This window comes from Tyto alba, unplaced genomic scaffold (genome assembly GCF_018691265.1).
Source record: "Tyto alba isolate M040663 unplaced genomic scaffold, T.alba_DEE_v4.0 Super-Scaffold_1, whole genome shotgun sequence".
In the NCBI taxonomy this organism is placed as follows: domain Eukaryota; kingdom Metazoa; phylum Chordata; class Aves; order Strigiformes; family Tytonidae; genus Tyto; species Tyto alba.
Genome location: NW_024881261.1, coordinates 26970404 through 26990567, shown reverse-complemented (window position 1 = coordinate 26990567; position 20164 = coordinate 26970404). Strand labels below are relative to the sequence as shown.

General features: G+C 37.8%; 1 long non-coding RNA gene across 1 annotated transcript; it reads left to right on the top strand.

The window, feature by feature from the left end:
• The first annotated feature begins 15753 nt into the window (after positions 1 to 15753).
• Positions 15754 to 18522, top strand: LOC122152448. The gene is made up of 3 exons (XR_006164607.1): positions 15754 to 15840; positions 17262 to 17266; positions 18512 to 18522. It is a non-coding gene; the product is annotated as an uncharacterized LOC122152448 (long non-coding RNA).
• Positions 18523 to 20164: the final 1642 nt, after the last annotated feature.

Below are 20164 nucleotides of genomic sequence, written 5' to 3'. Positions count from 1 at the left end.
CTATTTCTGGAGCTCTTCGTGATGGTTCATCACGCTAGACAATACACCTTTTGTAGTATCCTTAGATCACTCTTTAAACACTAAGTCAATGTATATTATTGAGGAGCCAACAGTTAAATCTAAGTATTAAAAACAATTAGTAAGTCTTTAAAAAAATTATTGTGCTAATTATATGTTTCCATTTTAAGGGAACCAGAATACCAGGCCCTTCCAAATTATTCATAGTAACACACACAGTAACTATTTAACTTTCATTACCTTTCCAGTTATCCTTATCAATAGTGCCCTTTGACTTTTGCCTTGCGTGTCCTTTTTTGGCTCTGAATTTATAGAGACAAGCTTTGATAGCAATGCTTATTCAACATTTAGGATAGGAATAAAAGTGCTAAACAAATTTAGGAATATATATGATCGACTCTGAATGTCACTTAAGTATGCTGTATTTCATCACTCAGCTGCAACATGCCAACTTCATGCTGTTTTTTCAATTGTCATACTCCACTAATTTAAACTATTCAGCATTTTGGACACCCGCTTCAGAGGGTTCCAGAATGAGATTGTTTAGTAATTACTTTCTGATCTAGATCCTGCTTTGACATCTGAAATCATTTATCACCACACAGCAATTAGCCCCAAGAACAGAGGCTCTGTACAGAATGATAATCCCTGCACAAGAATACCATCTATGTACTCATGATTTTGACTGTTCTCCAGAGCACAAGTGTCATCACCTCAAAAACACAGTTAGTGAATTAGACCCGTTAGTCATTTTAGACGTAACCTCAACATGGTTTTATTAGTATATTGGACATTTTAAATAGTTCATGGTTATATACTGTGCTGGGATTGGTTTATTTAACACTCTGTATACAGACTCTCAATAATTTGGGGTAAACTCCCATTACTCTCATGATAAACACCTGGCTAAAAAAATACATTTTCTGAAACTAGAATTATTACATCTAAGCATGTAAAGCAAAGGACTAGTAAACCATCAGGAATTCTTCAGTTTGCACAGACTTGTGAAAAGCCTCAAATAAACTGTTTTAAAGTACATGAATGACAAAGAAGATGTTTTCATCTTCTCTAGATATTTAGCTTTAAGAAGCGTCTGAGTTCCTACTATGTTAATTATATTATTATTAACTGCACTAACAATAGCAAATTGCCCTGTGGGCAGACCTTACAAAAACCATCCCTTACTGTAGCCCACATGAAACCATACATGCTCAGTTTCTGACAGTTTGTAGAAAAAATTCCTGAGGCTGTACTAGTTTTATTGCCACAACTGCAGAGTTCATAAAGTAATGTACATTAGTTAATTCCAGTGCCACACTGAAACCTGGGAGATAGATCTAAGAAACATGGAAGTTAAAATTAAGTGCCAACACTTACATGTTCACTTTGCTTACTGACCCCAGCAGAGTTATAGTAGGGCAGTGGAAAAGTGACAGATTATTTTTTCATTTTCAAAATTATCCAGCCTCCAAGGTATGAATGTTACTCATATATACAGAGGTATAAAAGGAACGACATATTCAAAGTATGTTCAATCAGACATTAACAAAGCAAGTTATATCTCTTCAACTGTCCACTCATACTTTGGTAGAACACTCAAACCCTCCATCTCTTGTGTTAATCAAATCAGAAAATATTCAACAGACATACACAGCAATGTGGTACTGCTATGGTTCGTTAGTGGTTTCTCAATCATTGGGTTCTTTTTTCCCTTGTTGAGATTCATGTGACACCTTCATTTCTAACATCTGGTTGTGCATTTCTGAATTGCTAAAACACTAGCGCTTAAATAGCATTAACAACTGAATTCCTAAAAAGAGCCTAGGAGCACTGAAGATTTATAGTTAAACCCTGAATAGATACTTCTTAATGATGAGAAGACCTTGATGTCATTTCTATCCATTTGTCATTAAAGATTATTCTTACCTCTATCCTAAGGTTTTAGTCTTGGAAATAAATTGCAGGAGAAAAAACATTTTAATAATAATTTAATTTTTACACTGCACTCTGCTTTTCAAATCTAGTCTTACTGTAAAATGAGAGGAAAAAGACCATTTTTCTCCCATTATTAGTTTCCTAAGACTATCATCAAAAGCTTTGATTTAATCACCCACACAAAACATGTGCTATGTTCACCCTCTTGTCAGTATCTCCCAAGGGCTGGGGAACTAGGATGTCAGTCAGTGACTACAGATGAGGTTAGATCAGCCAGACTTAACCCTAACTTAATCTCTCCTAGGTATCCTTTGCCAGCCGGGCTCCTGGGATTCATTTTGAAGCAGCATCAGCAGTATTATCTGAATTTAAATGAATGGGATATTAATTTTTGAACACAGACAACCTGTTAAATAAGTTTTCACGTCAGGACTGACATGCTGGTAAATTGCATGAATGTTCAGTAGGAAGTGGATTGAGAAGATACAGGAAAATTAAAAAGTATAATAAGCAATGCAAAAATATATAACTAGTAAAGAAATTAGAACATTGGGAATCAGCAGTAACACAGTAATTTTATTTTAGGAACTGTATTTCTATATTAGCAATACACTGAATCTTTTGACACCTCTGTCATAAATGAGCCTTCAATGAGCAAGAAACAGCTACATATGAAATAATGTGTGCCCATGGCTATTTAAAAGTGATTTACAACTTGGAAATAGCACAATATCATAGTTCTACTGCTTAAAATAGCAGAGATTATCATTTTCTTTCGTACACCCTCGCTTTCAGTGTGCTTCACTCTTCCCACTACTAAATCATAAGAGAATCCCTCATGGTGTTCAAGTGTGCACAGTCCCATCATTCTTATAAAACACACATTGAAGAAGTGAGCAGCTGGGACAGTAAGGTACAGAGTAGAAAAGTTTTCCCTAAGAGATTTTTTTCAATCAAGCATCTATTCCAAAGTTCTGTGTTAACAGAAAAACTGTTGCTCATGCAAGCAGGTTGCCAAAGAACTAGTACATCATAAACAAAACTTATTTAGTCATCGCAGTTGCAGTCTAAAGTTAAGAAAGCTCATAATCAACATAAAAAGTCCCAGACAAATGGATGAGAAAGTATGATCAATCTCATTTTGATTCCGCAAATGCGAGGCACAGGTGTTGGGAACTGGTTTTGGTAGCAGGACAAGAGAGGCACAATGTCAGGGCCTGGCTGCTACACTTTTTGCAAAAACTATTCTGTGGATGAACAGGGACTTCCATTTCTCTGTGTCATTTCTTAGTTTCCTATGATTCTGACAAGAGTGATAAATTCAGTGTGAATGAAAAACATTAGTATTTTCATGGTAAGGACTTGTCTATACTGAAGTCTTGCCCTGGTCTAAGTCTCCTCAGTACTTAGACGGGCAGCAGGGCATAGCACAAACTTCAAGCAGGGGGGAAAATTGCACCATTGCAAAAGCATGTGGCAGCAGCCTTGTCTACATGCACTTCGAAACACCATGCTAGCACAAATTCACAGTCGGACTAAAACCCCAGTGTAAACAACACTTGAGTAATTTCAGTGGATTTCTTTTCCCCCCATTTGCTTTTTTTGTCCAAGTCACTCTTTCATGTCTAGTAAATCCTTGAGTCCTTATCTGTTACTTTGTAATACTTATTAGCAAATGATCAAAAGGCATAAAAGAAATCTTTAAATAAGGCCATGGTAAATCCATTAGGCTATGGCACACAAATTAAGCCAACTAAACAGGGCAGGGGAGAATCAGCTCTGTTAGCAAATTATCTTGGACATTTATTTTGAGAATTAATAGAAGTAATTCAAACTGAAGACTGCAACATTATCACAGGCACATTAAAATATATGCATTATGCACCACTCTCTGCTTTACCTTCTAGTACTGTTAGCCTAAAAAGCAAAAAAGGTTATAAAAAACACTTTTTTATGGTGTGCCACAACAGCTGATTAATAGCTGCAGTTCCAGGAGCTGGAAGCTTAGTAACCAAACCTAGAAAATTTGATGTCATTCCTATATGGACAGAGGCAGGGAAACTGAGCAACAGAACAACTAATAAAAGCCACTAAAACAGTTCCTTTAACATAACAAGATACCTTGCATATTTGAATACTTCCATGGTCAATCTTTTCAAAAATTATTTTCAAATATCAAAGCATTTTATAAGGTAGCTGTGGTTCTCCAGCTGGTAGTGACAGAAGATGTTAATGTACTCCCTGTAAGTAAACAATGAAAACAAATATAACTCAAAAGTAAACACAGATATGGTGTTTTTCAAAGGTACAAAGTATACTGGAAATCAATAAGATGAGGGCAGCTTACACATTTATTACACTGCTGAAAATCTTTAAGTATTTTAATGAAAGGAGACCTTATTTTAAAGAGAATGATACCTCTCTATAAACAAAGAAAAACTGGAAAGAAGACATTAAAAAGACCCAAATCCTGTGTCCCTGATTTCATGAGAAAATAATGGTCATTGATAAGAACAAGAATCAGAGATGTGAGTTAAATTTCTATTTCCAGAGTAAATGTTGCTCTATTTTATCCAACCTTTCCCCTTGTATTCACCCATGTCCCATACCATTTTCTTGTAGATTTTGGTAGCGTGTATTACTTGTTCTGTTGCTCTGATATAGCCTTGTCATACAAATAATTTAAGGAAATCAGTCCTTGATAAAGCTGATGATTATCATTTGTAAGTGACCAGCAAATATGGCCATAAAACCAGTCTTCCAGTCAGAATTCTTGTGACTGGTCTACACTGCACATATGCCCAAGAAATACGTAACCAGTTTATATTCCCAGTCATCTAAAGAACACAGAAACATGATAAACAAAAATCATATTTAGTGAAAATCTTTGAGGGTCTAGCTGCCAAAGAGACACAGCAACTGCAATGAGTAGGGCAGCAGATCTAGAATATATTATGGCATTTAAAATATTTTCCTACATTAGGTTTTGAGGGTTTTTTCCCTACAAGGAATTGCAATATGATAGACTTATTCTGTAGATTCTACACCTAAAATAAAATATGTTCTTTCTTAATTAATACATAAAAATAAGAGTCAGGTGTGCATATATATATCTTTATATAAAATATACATTCATATAGTTTGCAAGTGTGAAGATCACACAAAACAAATATATTAATATCTGAATGTTAAGAATCCACAATATTTGCTCATATTATTACTGTAGAGCCTCACAGGGTCATTGCAGTCAGGACTTCCTGCAGTTACTTGGCAATCTGTCAGTGATTCAGGCCTGATACTCAGACAGACGTTATACTGACCAGTCTGTTAGAGTCTCTTCACCTGGAGGCATGCATAAACCACCATGATATTGCTCAGAAGGTGTTTGAAACCTACAGTGATCTTCCAGGTGGGAGTTTATGAAGAGGCACTTTGGGAAGCTCCTACTCAGTGCAAAAACGGATGTGGACTTCTAGTACAGGCATACGGCATAGAGTCCCTCATGTAACCCCATCTCTGTAGCAAAGTTAGCAACAGTCTTCTTGACAGTTACAGCTGCACATTGCCATGCCGCAGAGGGCAGGCAATACTATGCAAATCCTAAACACACGCAAACATTGCATTTACTTTGCACATTTGCACAACTTGAAGGCTATTATTCTGTTTGCAATAGCCTTGATGGGAGTACTTGACTTGATTGAGATCAGTTTAAACGGGCAAGAAACAGCAGTGTAAATAAATTCCTCTCTCCAACCTGTTTGCACTTCTCTGCAAGTCAGATCCCACAACTCAAACCAGCTTCACTTTTGAAGAAACTCTCCCACATTCAGTGCAATTTCATGCTGAGCACAAGCTTCTGGAAAAAATCTACAGGTAAGGAAACATCTGTATAGTTTTTATCAGGAGTAAACTACAGTTTGTGTTAATCAGCTACAAATGAAGTAAAAATTGCAAGTGAAGACTGTTTTGTCGAGGACAGCCGTGTAAGGAAATCCCCCCAAAAAACTGAGAAAAAGGAAGCAAATGGTAAAACTCACCATGAACAGTGATGCACATGAATAAAAGCTTCTAACAGTTTACTTCACCTAAATCAGCACAAATCAGGAGTAATTTAACTATAATCAGTACAAATACAACCCAATGCAATCTAGGTCTAAGTGCAAGTATTTATGTAAACAACTGTCAGAAAGTCAGGTGCTAGAAAGCAAGAGGAAGTTTCTGTTCAGCAGTAATTTTACACATCCACTTTTCCCACCTTTCTTTAACTAGACACTTCACTACACTACCTGCCATCTGGAAAATGGTGTTTTAAATAAAAAGTCTCTGCCATACTGATTTACCATCTCTCTTCATGATGTCATCTGGAAACAGATCGTTCCCTCTTTCCTTAAAAGTCTTAATTTCTTTGTCCTTGCTACCATTTAACTTTATATCTGTATTATCTAACCACATAAAGCCTTTGAGATATCAGTTCTACAACAGATACTATAAAAATAAAGTCATAATACACTATATCATACTAAATCACTGTCAGGGCTCTTATCTGAAGTTCACCCTATCCTACAGTGAACTATTTGTTCCCCAATATAAACAATAAAACAACTGTGAAGGGTTCTTGGTTTCCAGTTGAGCCTGATGTGAGTGTGTCCAATGAAGTCCAGCTTATTGCTCCACCATCTTATCTACACCATGAAAAATGAATTTTTATAGTCTTGCGGTGACAGCACTGTGATACTCAACAAAAGAAGCATTGACTCTCATCCTTTACATTCTATTGGGGGTTGTTTACTTCTGTTTCAAGGTATGCCTACCACCTACTGTAAGTTACCTAACTCTCAGACAAGATTCCTATCCATCATTAAGACATAAAATATAACCTTTTCTCTTCAAAACAACAACACTAAAAATCATTTCTCTCAGACCGGTAGAAGGAAAACCCAAATAAGCTGTTTGCTGGAAAGATTTGATGGTGGTTTCTTTGACTGTATCACAGTTTAGGCAATAGTTATTAATACAATCCTAAACTATTCCCGTCTTAAGATATTACCCCATATGACTTCCTTAATGCTTTCCAAGATCTTCTCCCACTGTGTTGGTTATTCATTTTTATTCATTTACAATTCTAGTTTATCTCAGATCTACTTGCCATGAAATGCTCATCTGAGCTAACGATCTGCAGTTAGTTCATAAAAATGAACTCAGTATAACAGAGTAGAATTGGATGGATATGGTTGATGACATCAAGTTTTTAATCTGTAACAAAATCAGAAAGCTTCAGGGTTTTTTCCATTATGTATGCACTTTATTTTTCACCATCCAGAAGCTATAAGCATTATCTAGAGATATGTTCTCATACCCCTTGAAAGTTAGAGTCCAATGACCATGTTAGCTCACTGTCCAAAACAACACCAGTGATATAAGGCTTTTCAAAGGTGAGTACTACAATAATTTTTTGTTCATTGGTCAGCTACAAGATGGAATTAGATCTAATATCCTGTTGTAAAGCAACACAAAGTGTTGTTTCTTGAAAATCTACTTGCACCTCAAAAAACCTTAGTTATGACATAAGGTACAGGATTTAAAAGCCTGGTTCACAAGCACCAGGAGGACTTAAGAGGCCATGTAACAATGCTGTGAATAGCAGTTCAGGCCTAGAGCACAGTAAGGGAAATGGATGAATAAAATATTTGAGTAGAAATCCATATCATGAACTATCCTAGATTAATATACTGGGATACTGAAGGTAATATTTTTAATTCATTATTTCATTGTTCTTACTGTCCACTAATATATATTTGTGATCAATCTTACCCTCTGGGATTCCTACTAAACGCTTATCTGCAAAAGTTTATCACTCAATCCAAAGTCAGCTGCAGAAAGGTTTAATATTTCTAGTGAATTCTGTGAATTTGAGCTCAGTGGTCAGACTTGAATATTCTGAGACACAGCAACCTGCTGCTGTTTTTTTGAACAAAACCATTTGTAAAAATGAATCACAAATATATCAAGTATGAGAGAATATCCAGCTTTAGTCCTCACTCAGGACTGCAGACATTGCCCAGTAGAAGAGATTTTAGAACACAAAAAATCCCAGAACCACCACATACCATAAAAATCCAGCACTACTGAAACACAAGTGCAAAATGAGAAATAGAAGAGAGAGAAAAGGCAAAGAGATAGTTTCTGTTAAGCCTATGAGCAAAATTCTTGAAAATACCAGCTCGTTCTAGAGGCTCAGCTAAAGAATCTAGGGCTGGCTGCGTTATAGTTCATTCTGTGACACAAAGAAGAATTAAAATGAATGATTCAAGGAAAGACTAGCAGCTGCAGCCAAAGCATCCAAAACAACAATACACAAAAAAGGAAATAGCATTCAGAAGAGATTGTTCTGCACTGGCTCTATCTAGTTATACTACACAAATAGCCATGTTATTACTATTTAGAGCTAAGAAGAGAAATTTAAAGACGATACAGTTGTGCCAAAATAAGAATACTCCCTGAGCTTTATCAGTACTGCTAGAATTTTTACACAAGAAAACTGGGACTCAGAAGACCTGAAAATACCAAAACAGATTATGTAGATACTGTTAGACTGAATGATTGTTTCAAAAACTTTATCTTGTATTATTAAAAGAATAAGCAATTGGGGGCGGGGGGGGGGGGAGGGGCAAAGATGGGGGAGAAATATCTGAACCAAAGTATTTCAATTGACCCAATAATTTTTTTCTGCCACCAAGAAATTAAAACATTTTTAAAACTAGTACAGCCAAATTTAACAACCTTATTTCTTTATAAAACAGAATGTGTATACTGTCACACAAATTTGCTGTCAAGGCCAGTAACTTCTAAAAGCCCAAAGAAAGCATGAATGTTACATGTATACAGAAAGACAGAATGCTTTCCCCCGAATTAACTGACTACTTCAGAAATAAGTCCTGTACAATTCAAGGGAAAATATAAGACTACACTCAGGAGCGGTCCATCTATACTTCACTATCTAAAAGCAAGTGATACGAAACGAAGACTTAAACAGCCTTTTTTGCAGAAATTTTAATCAGTTTTTTCCAACAAAACACACACATTCTTATCTCCAACTCTCAGCCAAAGAAGCCATAAAGTGCCAAACCACTGAACAATCCTTGTTCACTGCTATGATAGGAACACCATGAATGCACTGGAGAAATATCTACAGTTTAGCAAAGCTGCAGCTGTTTAAAATGTAATGGCAGACAGAAATCTGTCAGAATCCCTTTAAGGAGCCAGCTCCACTAGTCTTCCATTACCTACTTTATTTAGCTTGCCCTACATCAAAGGATATCCCAGCTAACACACAGACTTTAGGCAGAGTATTGAGGAGGCTTTTCTACCCTTTGCTTTCCCAATACAAACAGACCACATAATTTTAATCTTAAATCCTTAAGCATACAACATGATTATTCCTGTTCCTAATTCTGAAGTAAAAGAATTAATTTTAGTAGGCATGAACCAAACTACATGATTGACTTTATTTGCTTTCTATTTCATCCTTGGTTGTATTCTTTATACACACACTTCATTTCCTTTGGACAAGATTTAGTTTTGTTTTGCAACTTCTCATGTCAGCCAATATTAGAAACACAAAGATCCTTTTGTATATTGTGCTTCCTACTTTTCTTTCCTCCTTTTCCTAGCAGAAAGAATATATGGCATTGAAAATCACTTTGCAGCTGAAAATGTTTTAGCTACTTTGGGAATTCTTGTTCTTTGCCTGTCAACCAAAGTAATGAGGTATAGGAAGGTGTTTTTATCATGTTAGCTAGATAAAGAGGAATTTACCCAATTATATTAATTTCAGTAACTATCATTTTTTTAAAACATAAGAAGGTAATGTACAAATATATATAGCTAAAAATTGTGTCAATAAGAGTACCACATTGCAAGATTAGGAGTACCATGGTTAAAAACATTTATCCAGCACAGTATGGATTCCTGAAAGATTAGAGCTTTACTCTTACCAGGTTATTTAGATAGCCTGAACGTAAGATTTTTCTAATTGTAGACAGGAATTCCCTTTATATGCAATAAAAATACAGAGGGTGTTAAGTTTGCATACACTGGCAAGACAAAACCATCCATTGCTCCCGATTTCTTATCAGCTGTCAGCAGGATATACCTACAAATAACAATTCAGCTACAAGATGGGTCAGAAATACCAAGATTCTCCAGAAATATTCTCTTCTCCTTTCTGAAGACACAAGTGATACGGCCTTATATGTTATAGATCTCAAAATATGGCCACTATCAGAAACATCCCTTGAAACAAGAATATCATTTTGCATTAATTAGTTGTGAGCGACAAAAAGCAATTTATTCATAAATGACTGAAATATTAACAGTTATAAAAGGTAATTACAGTCTCATACACAACCCCCACTTCCTATGATTTCCTGAAGTCATTCCTGCCTGATGTGTGTCAAAAGTGACTGTCTTTTTATCAGGATACACTATTTTGATTTATATACCTGCTCCAAGTATTATAAAGTTTACCATTCCTGTGAAAGTCTACTCTAATTATTTATACCTTTTGGTTAACAATTTCTCTAGTTGATGGTTTGAACTTCATGGGCTTCCAGTGCCTTGCTACAAACTAGTTACATGTTCTTCTGCAAGTTCAGCATCCCATCTTTTCTTTCTGTGTACAGTTAAAGAATGTCAACAAGTTGTTACTAAACCTTCCTTCTACTAAGCTGTTTAGAAGTCCTGTCATCTCTCACTCTTAGTTTTCCAAACCTCAAGTTATTTCCTCTGCTTCCCCTCTAACACATCTCAGGTTTTTCAACATTGTGCTTCTAGATAAACAAGTAATAATATATTTATATTGCCAGTAAACTTAACTAGTAATTAATTTTCCACTTTGCAAGACTAGCTTGTTATTGTCATAGGTGAATAAAAGTACAGACACTCTCAGATCTTTTAATGAAATTCAGTATTCTTTACTGTTGACTTTCAGTGACCTATTTTGTTTTCCTTAGTCCCCAATTACCAGTATAATTTAGATCCAAGGTTAAGTTCATGCCTAAACTTGGGACCATCTGTTCAGGAAACTTTACTAGGCCTGTTTGTATTTTCATCCAACCTGAAGACAGATATTTTGTCATTTTTATAAACACTGCCTTATCAACCTAGAGGGAATCATTGACAGTTGTCACAACTAACTTCTCAGGTAGAAACTGAGAAAGTAAAGAGCAAACACTAGTAAGTTTTGAATGTCTGAATGCCCAAGCCTACTTTTAATCAACACATTCTGCTGAAACACTTTCTTCATCTTCAGAAATTATTTTTACAGACACAATAAGGTCCTGTCCAGTACACAGAAATTAAAAACTTCTTCCATCGGAATATGATTTTCTGCTTCATATCCCTAACAGAAGTGCATTTCTCTTTTCCTTGCTGTCATGTAAAGTAGCATTTTACTGTAAAAGCTTAACTTTGTTTTATCCTGAACTTTTTTACTGTGAATGTGATAGCAAAAGTCCTGGAGTTTCCAGTGCCTCATCTAAGAGGGATGCTGAAATAAAGATACAAATAATTCAGCAAAGGATCAGAAAGCAGCTAACAAAGGATAGTTAGCAGAATGGATGATGATGGGACCTCACTACAATACAGTATACTTTTATCAGTGGAAAAGGTGCAATAGTTCTGCTTCTGTTCAAAAGAATGTAATTTTAGATTTTCTCTAAACTCTTCAAAATACAGTACAAATAATAATTGGAAAAGTTCAAAAACATAGCCATCATGATCTCACAGAAATTGCACTCAGAGACAGATCTGAAAATTAATGCCTCCAAAATTAAGTGAGGTTTTGTTCAGGCTCAAAGCTACAGCCTATGAAATTCTGCAAAAACATCCTACAAGTCTTAAAGAAAAGCCTCTTGACTAAAGCCTTTGGATATGCTCACTTCTGCCTCAGCTCTCAAAACAAAAACTCCAGTTGCATCAGAGGAAAAAAGTTAAATAGACACCTTCAAAGGGATCTGGAAAGTCTATATTACAGACCAAACCACAGTTATTTAGGTATCATGACATACTGCTTTGACTTCACTAAAAATGCCAGAAATAACTTCATGTCACTGTTTACTCCTTTTTCTGCTGTCATGCAGGTCAAACATTACCATGTTCATCAGGTGCCAACTACGAAGCATTCATGAAAATGGCAGAGCTGAAAATACTGGTGGTCAATCCAGAACCAATAAATAAAAAAAAAAAAAAAATCTTGCTACAACAAGAGTAAGAGATTTATTATTGGCCCAACAAGGAACACTAGTAGCATCACTGCATTATGATAACTTCCCTGCTCCAGTCCAATTTTTTTCACCTTGATATGTTATATGGGCTATGATTGATTGTTGTTCATTACTGCATGTTATTTGCAACACTTCTTGTCTGTTAGACAACTGCCCACCACCTTTCAAAACAAGTGATCCATGCCATACATTGTATATTCTACTTATGAGTAATTCTTTCTCCTTAGCATCTTCAGGCTAGCAGATGAAGCACTGTTCTTAGGCACACTGGCCCAGACAGCACTTAAAAACGTAATTATAAAACAAATAATCACAAGTTAGAGGGTGAAAACTTGCCACTAAACTATCTTCTGTTGCATTCAAAGAGCAATACAAACTACCTTAGATTATATCATTACAAAAGATGCATTTGAATAATTTGCAAAAGTCGATAACAGTAAAGGGTAAAAAAGTTTATTTCCTTCTACCAGATGACTGTTTCACAAACTACATATATAATATAATTTCTTAGGTATGCTTATACAAAAAATGCAAGGGTTTTTGGCAATGCCAAGTTAGTAGTTCACACAGTTTTTAAGTAGTTTCTAAATACAAGTTTTTTGGATGGTTCTCCCTCTGGGCAGTGAAGTATTTCTTCTTGAAATAGGTGATTGAGGGACCAATTCAGATGTCAAATATCCTTCACTGGCTAGCTCCCAAGGGCCAATATAGTAAGTGCAGCACTCCAGTACAGTGAGGATCTCTGTACTTCTGAGCTGGAATCATTCCTGTGTTGTTGTTCATATCCAAAAAGATTCTTACGGTCTTCATATTCAGAGCAGAGTATTTTTTCCATCTCTTTTGGGTGTTGCTAGTTTCTTTTTATTATCAAGTTGTCCTCATGTCCAAATGGAATATCAAGGGGAAAAAATCATGGTTTTTTTGGGGACCTTTGGGTTTTTTTTTTTCCTGTTTTTTTTTTTTTTTTCCTAACCAATCCATCACAGATATTTAAAAAAAAAAAAAGTAAAAAAGAAAAAGTTTTTTCTTTTGGTAGTCAGATTCAGTTTGGAAAGGCATTTCTGAATATCACATTGTATGATCTGCAACCAGTAAACGTCAGTACTGAAGACAACGAGATCATGGAAATTTGGGTCTATAAACAGAAAGTCAAGACCCTGTGTTTGAACCATTTATCACAGAATATAAATTCATAAGCATTGTCCCAAAATTTTACTGAGTGACAGAGTTACATTAACTAGATTTTGTTAAGTGACACAGTTGCATTAAAAGGTAATTAAAAAAAGAAAAATCATGATATACCATTTTGGAATCTAACACTTGGACAAGTCTAGTTTTGGAACCACACATATTTATCTCAAATTCCAAATTAATTCTCCATCAGAAGAAAACATTTGCAATTTCAGAAATGAAGCTCTGTACCTTCTTGGTTCCACACAGCCTAAACAAGTTTGTCAAAGCATCTTCTGGACAAGCTGTCAATATGTCAGAGTACAAAAGCATACCTGTGATCAAAATTTCACAAAACAGAGCTTTATTGTGTCCTTAAAGAACTTTTCTGCAGGGCTGAGTGGGCTTCTGTCCTCATCACAGATTACTATCACACAGCAGCAGCAGCACCACACATATTGATATGCTAGTCACATCCAACCCTCCATCCATCCAGCGACTGCAATCAGGTACCTGATAATAATGCAAGTCACATCAGCTGGACTGCTGCCGCAGTGAACTGATTCATGCTGGTGCCTTGATGCAAATAACAAGGACACCAGGGCCATAAGATGTAGGATCTTGTCTTTATAATACAGATGCTGTTTTCAAGATGGAACATTCCAGTCTCTTGCTTCTCTTTCAGGTATGCAGTGTACCTACACTCCCTCTCTTAGCCTCTGGCTGAGCAATGACATTGTTTGACACATTTAAAAAAAAAAAAAAAAAATGTGCTGCAAAGTGGGGGTTGGGGAAACAAACACAATTTAGTCACTAAGCTGCTACTGTCTTTTCACTGCTATAGCATTATTTCTTACTGTAAGCGATGTGTTTTCCCATCATCTTTGCCACAAAATGAAAACCTGTCTAATAGTCTTGAAGCACTGAATATAAAGAAAAGGTTAGTCAGACACGCTTAAAGCAATTACTAATCAAATAAATAACTTTCTATTATGTTAAGCAGGCATTTCTGTGTTTTTTTTCCTGTTTAGTTGTCTCACTACATAGCTTTATGGAGATTTTATGTATAAGCATATAATTTGCAAGTAAAACAATGAACAGTTAAACCATGACAACACTAATTCTTAAATTAACATATGATTTTTATTTATTTATTTACTGTCCTGGCACTCTAACAAAAGCGTTAGTGCCAAATCATCCCACAGAACAATCCTGAAGTGATGCACATCTTCAATACACTCAGTAGAACAAACAATAAATTGAAGCAGCAGTGACCTAAGGTATTGTCAAGCCGCACTTAGCTACAAGCGCTGAGCAGAAGAATGCAATGATTTAAATTTCCCTCATACTATCTTATTTTATTTTACCCAGATTTCTCTTACACAAATTAGGATTAAATATATGCACTGGTAATATATAAAAGAAAAGAATAAATTAGGTTTGGTTTTTTTTTTTCTTCCTGAGAGATGACTACTTTCTGGCTCTTATTTTCATTTTATTCTTTTCATCCAGGAAAAATAAAGAGAGTTGAGTATGAAAAAAATTAGGAGTGAGAAATAAGAGGAAATAACTAAAATAATTTAAAATAATTAACATTTTAATTGTCTTCTTCACCTACACTATGTTCCTTTCCTTCTCAGCTCATGAGATGTAGCCCCTACACATACACACATAACCACATCAATCTGAAGGTGTAAAGAGAACACACATTTCCAAAGCAGCCACAATAACAGACACTACTGCTGCTAGCTAACACATTTGATTCACAAACTCTCTAACAGGAACCACCCAGCACAGCAGCTGAATGGGATCAAAATATTTACATCTCATAATGTAAGGACAAACATCAGACTTCTACAAGAATAAACAATTTTTTCACTTAAAGTTGTAAGTGGCAAGATATTAATCACAAATATATTAACTGAAATTATAAAACCTTCAACAAACAAGCAAACCTGAACCATGGCAGAACACCCAGCACAGACACTGGAGCACAGCCACTAACATCAAGGGATATCTCACATCCATCCTTCTGGCCATGCAACTAGCCCTAGGACCACTGTGCAATAAACAGAAGTGGTGAGTATAAGGGATGGAGTTCTTCTGATTCCAAAGGCATCCTCAGTCCAGTGTAGTAATACAGAAAATATTATCTAATCTCCCATAAGCACCCTTCCATAGAAAATACTGTAGGAGGGTCCCATACAGAGGCAAGACCCGAGTAACGACACCACATTGATGCGATGAAAGTCGTTCTCCATTATTTTCCCGAATAGTGCCCAAGATATACAGAGCCAGACTGTCACGCGCTCTATGCCTACAATCTATCAGTTAAAGGCACTTGTCACGCACCCGGAAGTGCTGTCTGATAGGTCTGCGTCGTTAGTACGTGTATATAAACTAAACCTACTTTGAGGTTAGTGTATCCGGGCATGTGTCCGGGAGAAAGCAATAGCTTGACTTCCTCATTTTAGCCCTTCAAGGTGACCTCAAGGACAAGATTATCATGTAGCAATTTTCTGTTCTGAGGCCCAGCCTGGATTGTCCAAACCCTGTAGAATCAGTGCATGTTCCTGATCCTCAAGAAATCCTACCACAAAATACATTTGAAATCTATTTAGCTTTGCAACTCTGTAGAAGCCTGCTGGACAAAATGCTGCTTCTCAAAGGGAAAAGCTTTCTTTTCAGGGACAGTAGATTTTTTTTAAACTTATGTTTAAAACCATCAATTACAGCAAATATTCCACCACTCTTATACTGAGAAAGATGCTTCACCAGCTTCCATTTCAAAGATGAGAGGCCACACAAACTGCAGAGCATCAAGATCAACAGGCACACTGTTGTGGTTTCAGATCAGAGGGGAACTAAGTGCCACACAGACACTCACTCCCCCTTCCCCCCAGCACTGAGAAGGAGAAAACAAGCAAAGGCTTGGGATTCAAGATAGGACAGGGAGGGATGAATAACTCATTATGGTCACAGGCAAAAGACAGACTCATTAGGGGAAGAAAAGAAAAACATAAATTTAATACAGACACTAACAACAACACTTAACAGATGGAGTAGGACAGTAAGAAGCACTACCACATCTTGAAAAGTTTTTCCCACACCCCTCCCTTCTTCCCAGGCTCAGCTCTGTTCCCTATATCTCTACCTCCTCCTCCTAGTGGACAGGGGCAGGGGATGGGGTGGTGCAGTCAGTGCTGCAGCTTATTCCATCTTGGGGGTGGAGGGGCAGAACTTCTGGAACTTCTTCCCCCTGATCCAATGCAGTCCCCCTCTCACAGCAGACAGTCTTCCACAAACTTATTCCAACTTGAGTCCCTCCCACGGGCTGCAACCCTTCCTCAGCTGCTCCGATGTGGGGCACCCCCGCATGTTGCAAGACTCAGCTCTGAACTACAACAGGGGCTGCTTCTTTCCACAGGGTCCTGGCCTCCTTCGGGTGCAATCACCTGATATGTATGCCAGTGTCTGCTCCACCACTGACCTCCATGGGTGGCAGGGGGGACCAGACCCTGCCATATTACCACAGGATATAAGGGAGTCTCTTCTCCAGCACACCTCCCCCACTTTCCTCCTCCGTTCCTCCACTGACCTTGGTGTTCACGCAGATGTTGCAACTCCTCCTCACCAGGTCCTTTCTTAAATACATTAAGAAGCACAGCTGATTGGCTTGGCCTTGGTGCAGAGGTAGGGCCAACTTGGAGCTGGGGGAGCTTTGAGAAGCTTCTCACAGGTGGCCACCGCTGTAGCCCTCTCCCCTGTTACACAAAAATCCCACCATTCACTCAAACCCAGAACACACATACAACAGGCTCTCACAGTGGCTTGCTCATCTTTGAAGTCCAAAAGTCAAAGTTTCACCTGCACAAACCCAGCAAAACAAAGAAATCTAACTCTTGTTTTCAGAGTTAAGTCTGCCTTTACACAGAGTTGGACTCTTTTTTTCTTCCAAACCTACATGTTTCAGGACTTCGACCTAACGAAGACGGCAGACTTCATCCACTGAAAGTCACTATCCAGTTTCCCAGTTTGACATCTCAACTCCATTTTGTGGATGTGTGTATTGGGTTTGTATGGCAAGGTTTTGCTAATTGTGAGGCCACAGGGGTGGCTTCTATGAGAAGCTGCTAGAAGGTTTCCCAATGTCCAATACAGTCAATGCCAGCCAGCTCCAAGACAATCCTGCCACTGGCCAAGGTCAAGCCCATCAGTGACAGTGGTAGCACCTCTGTGATAATGTATTTAAGAAGGGAGAAAAACTGCTGTGCAATTGCAGACAGAGGAGTGAGAATGTGAGATTAACAACTCTGCAGACACCAAGGTCAGTGAAGTAGGAGGGCAAGGAGGTGCTCCAGAGCAGAGATTCCCCTGCAGCCTGTGGTGAAGACTGTGGTGAGGCAGGCTGTCCCCTTACAGCCCAAGGACATCCATGGTGGAGCAGATGCCCACCTGAAGTCAGTGGGGGACCCAATGCTGGAGCATGTGAGTGTACCTGAAATAGGCTGTGACCCCATGGGAATCCCACACTGGAGCAGGCTCCTGGCAGGACCTGTGGAGACCACAGCCCACGCTGGAGCAGGTTTTCTGGTAGGACTCGTAACCTCATGGGAGACCCAAACTGGAACAGTCTGTTCCTGGACTGCACCCCGTGGAAGGGATCCATGCTGGAGCAGTTCAGGAAGAACTGCAGCCCATGGGAAGGGCCCACATTGGAGGAGTTCTTGGAGGACTGCCTCCCATGGAAGGGACCCCACACCAAAGTAGGGCAAGAGTGTGAGGAGAAAGCAGCAGCAGAGACAACATGCAATGAACTGACTGCAATCCCCATTCCCCAATAGTCCTGAGCCCCTCAGGGAGGGAGGATGTAGAGAAATTGGGAGTGAAGTTGAGCCTGGAAAAAGGGAGGGGTGGGGGAAAGGTGTTTCAAGATTTGGGTTTCTTTCTCATTATCCTACCCTGATTTAATTGGCAATAAATTAAATTAGCTTCCCTGAATTAAGTCTGTTTTGTCCGTGACAGTAACTGGTGAGTGATCTCCCTGTCCTTATCTCAACCCACGAGCCCGTCATGTATGCTTTTTCTCCTCCTGTCCAGTTGAGCAGGGAGGGAGTGTGATAGAGCAGTTTGGTGGGCACCTGGCATCCAACTAAGGTCAAGACAGCACAATGTGTTTGCAAAGGATCACAAGGGGCTGATTCTGCATACTTTGTGCATTCAGTCAAGAAACAGGTGCAAAGCAGAAGGGTAATCCAAGATCTCTTCCGTATCATTTTCTGCAAGGAGGACCGTTTATTTTCAAGTGTTATAGATGATAAATCTTACACATACCCTAATCACAATGCCAAGGACAGCAGATAAACTTGAGACACATGGAATGACTAAGGTGCCTGTATTTCACATGCAGTGGTGGATTAAATAGTTGGAAAACATCTTTCATTTACATCTTCCCAGTTACACCGCATTACTTGCACTTGTGAAGCGGATTACTTAATGAAGCCTCTGCTGTCAGAAGCCAATTCACAGCTCACATTCAAACATCACAGTTTTACTTGATGCTTTCAAGGATCAGCAGGAAATAAAAGCAGTGGTGAAAAAGTTGCATCAAAAATAAATAAATAAATAAATAAATAAAAACCCACCAAAACTATATTTAAATGTTGTAGTAACAAATCCTTTCTCAGTACGTTAAGTCTTTCTCAGCCCTCAGCCAAAGGCACTAGTGTACAGTGAAACACTACTCTCTATATGAAGCATGAAAAATATCTATATGAAGGACAAAACAAGAAATTTATAACCTCTTAGAATATTATCCAAATTCTGATCAAACATGCATAACAATATATACTGAAAAGTGATTAGACCATGGGAGTAGGAAAAGTCAGGGATTTATTTCTTCCTGAAGGATTCAGTAAGGCAAGGCCACTACAAACGTGACACAGTTTAGAAACTTCAGATTATTTGGGGAAACATGAACTTCTGAACTACTATAAAACAGTGAACAAACTGGTAACATTTTTCATTCAAATTTCTTTTGAAGCTGAAGTTCATCCAGTTACAAGTTAACAGGAGTTAAGTTCCTAAATTCTTGTTCAAAAATGAGAGGTAAGCCTCTAGGTCACATCAGCCTTTTGAAACAGTTATGCTCTCTGGCTCAGCTTGTCCAACTATAAAATAAGTTACATAATTTTGGATTCCTATGCCACATTAAGTTTTAAGGTAATATTTTAAAACACAAGTGGTGATGTGTTTGGGGCATGGTTTGCTTGTTTTGTTTAATTCACTTACACAGGCTGACCTGCAGTTTATATGCACATCACTAAGTAATGCTGCCAAGTCAGAAAAAAAAGCATAAAGCTTTTCTATGTACCAAGCTGCTCAGAAGTTGCCCCCATTCAGATGTGCAGAAATATGCCTTATCTCAGAACCTATGGTGGAGAGAATGACCTCAGCTTCCTAGTTCCACCTCCTGGAATCAGCTCAAATCTTTGCTATACTCAACAGAAGCGCTTCTTCAACTAGAGGTGGATTAAAGACTGTGTTCCACACTTGCTGAAATCAAACATGCTACCAAAATAGCGCTGTGATACCACAACCTTTGTGTCAAGGTCTTCATCTAGCATGAGCACACTGCCCACTATGTTCCATCTCATCACTGCTGTTATGCCAAAATGCTTGATTTTTATACTCCAAATATTCCTAGAGCTTGTGTTTACAACAAATGACCAGCTGGAGTTGTCTTAAAACAGGAAAAC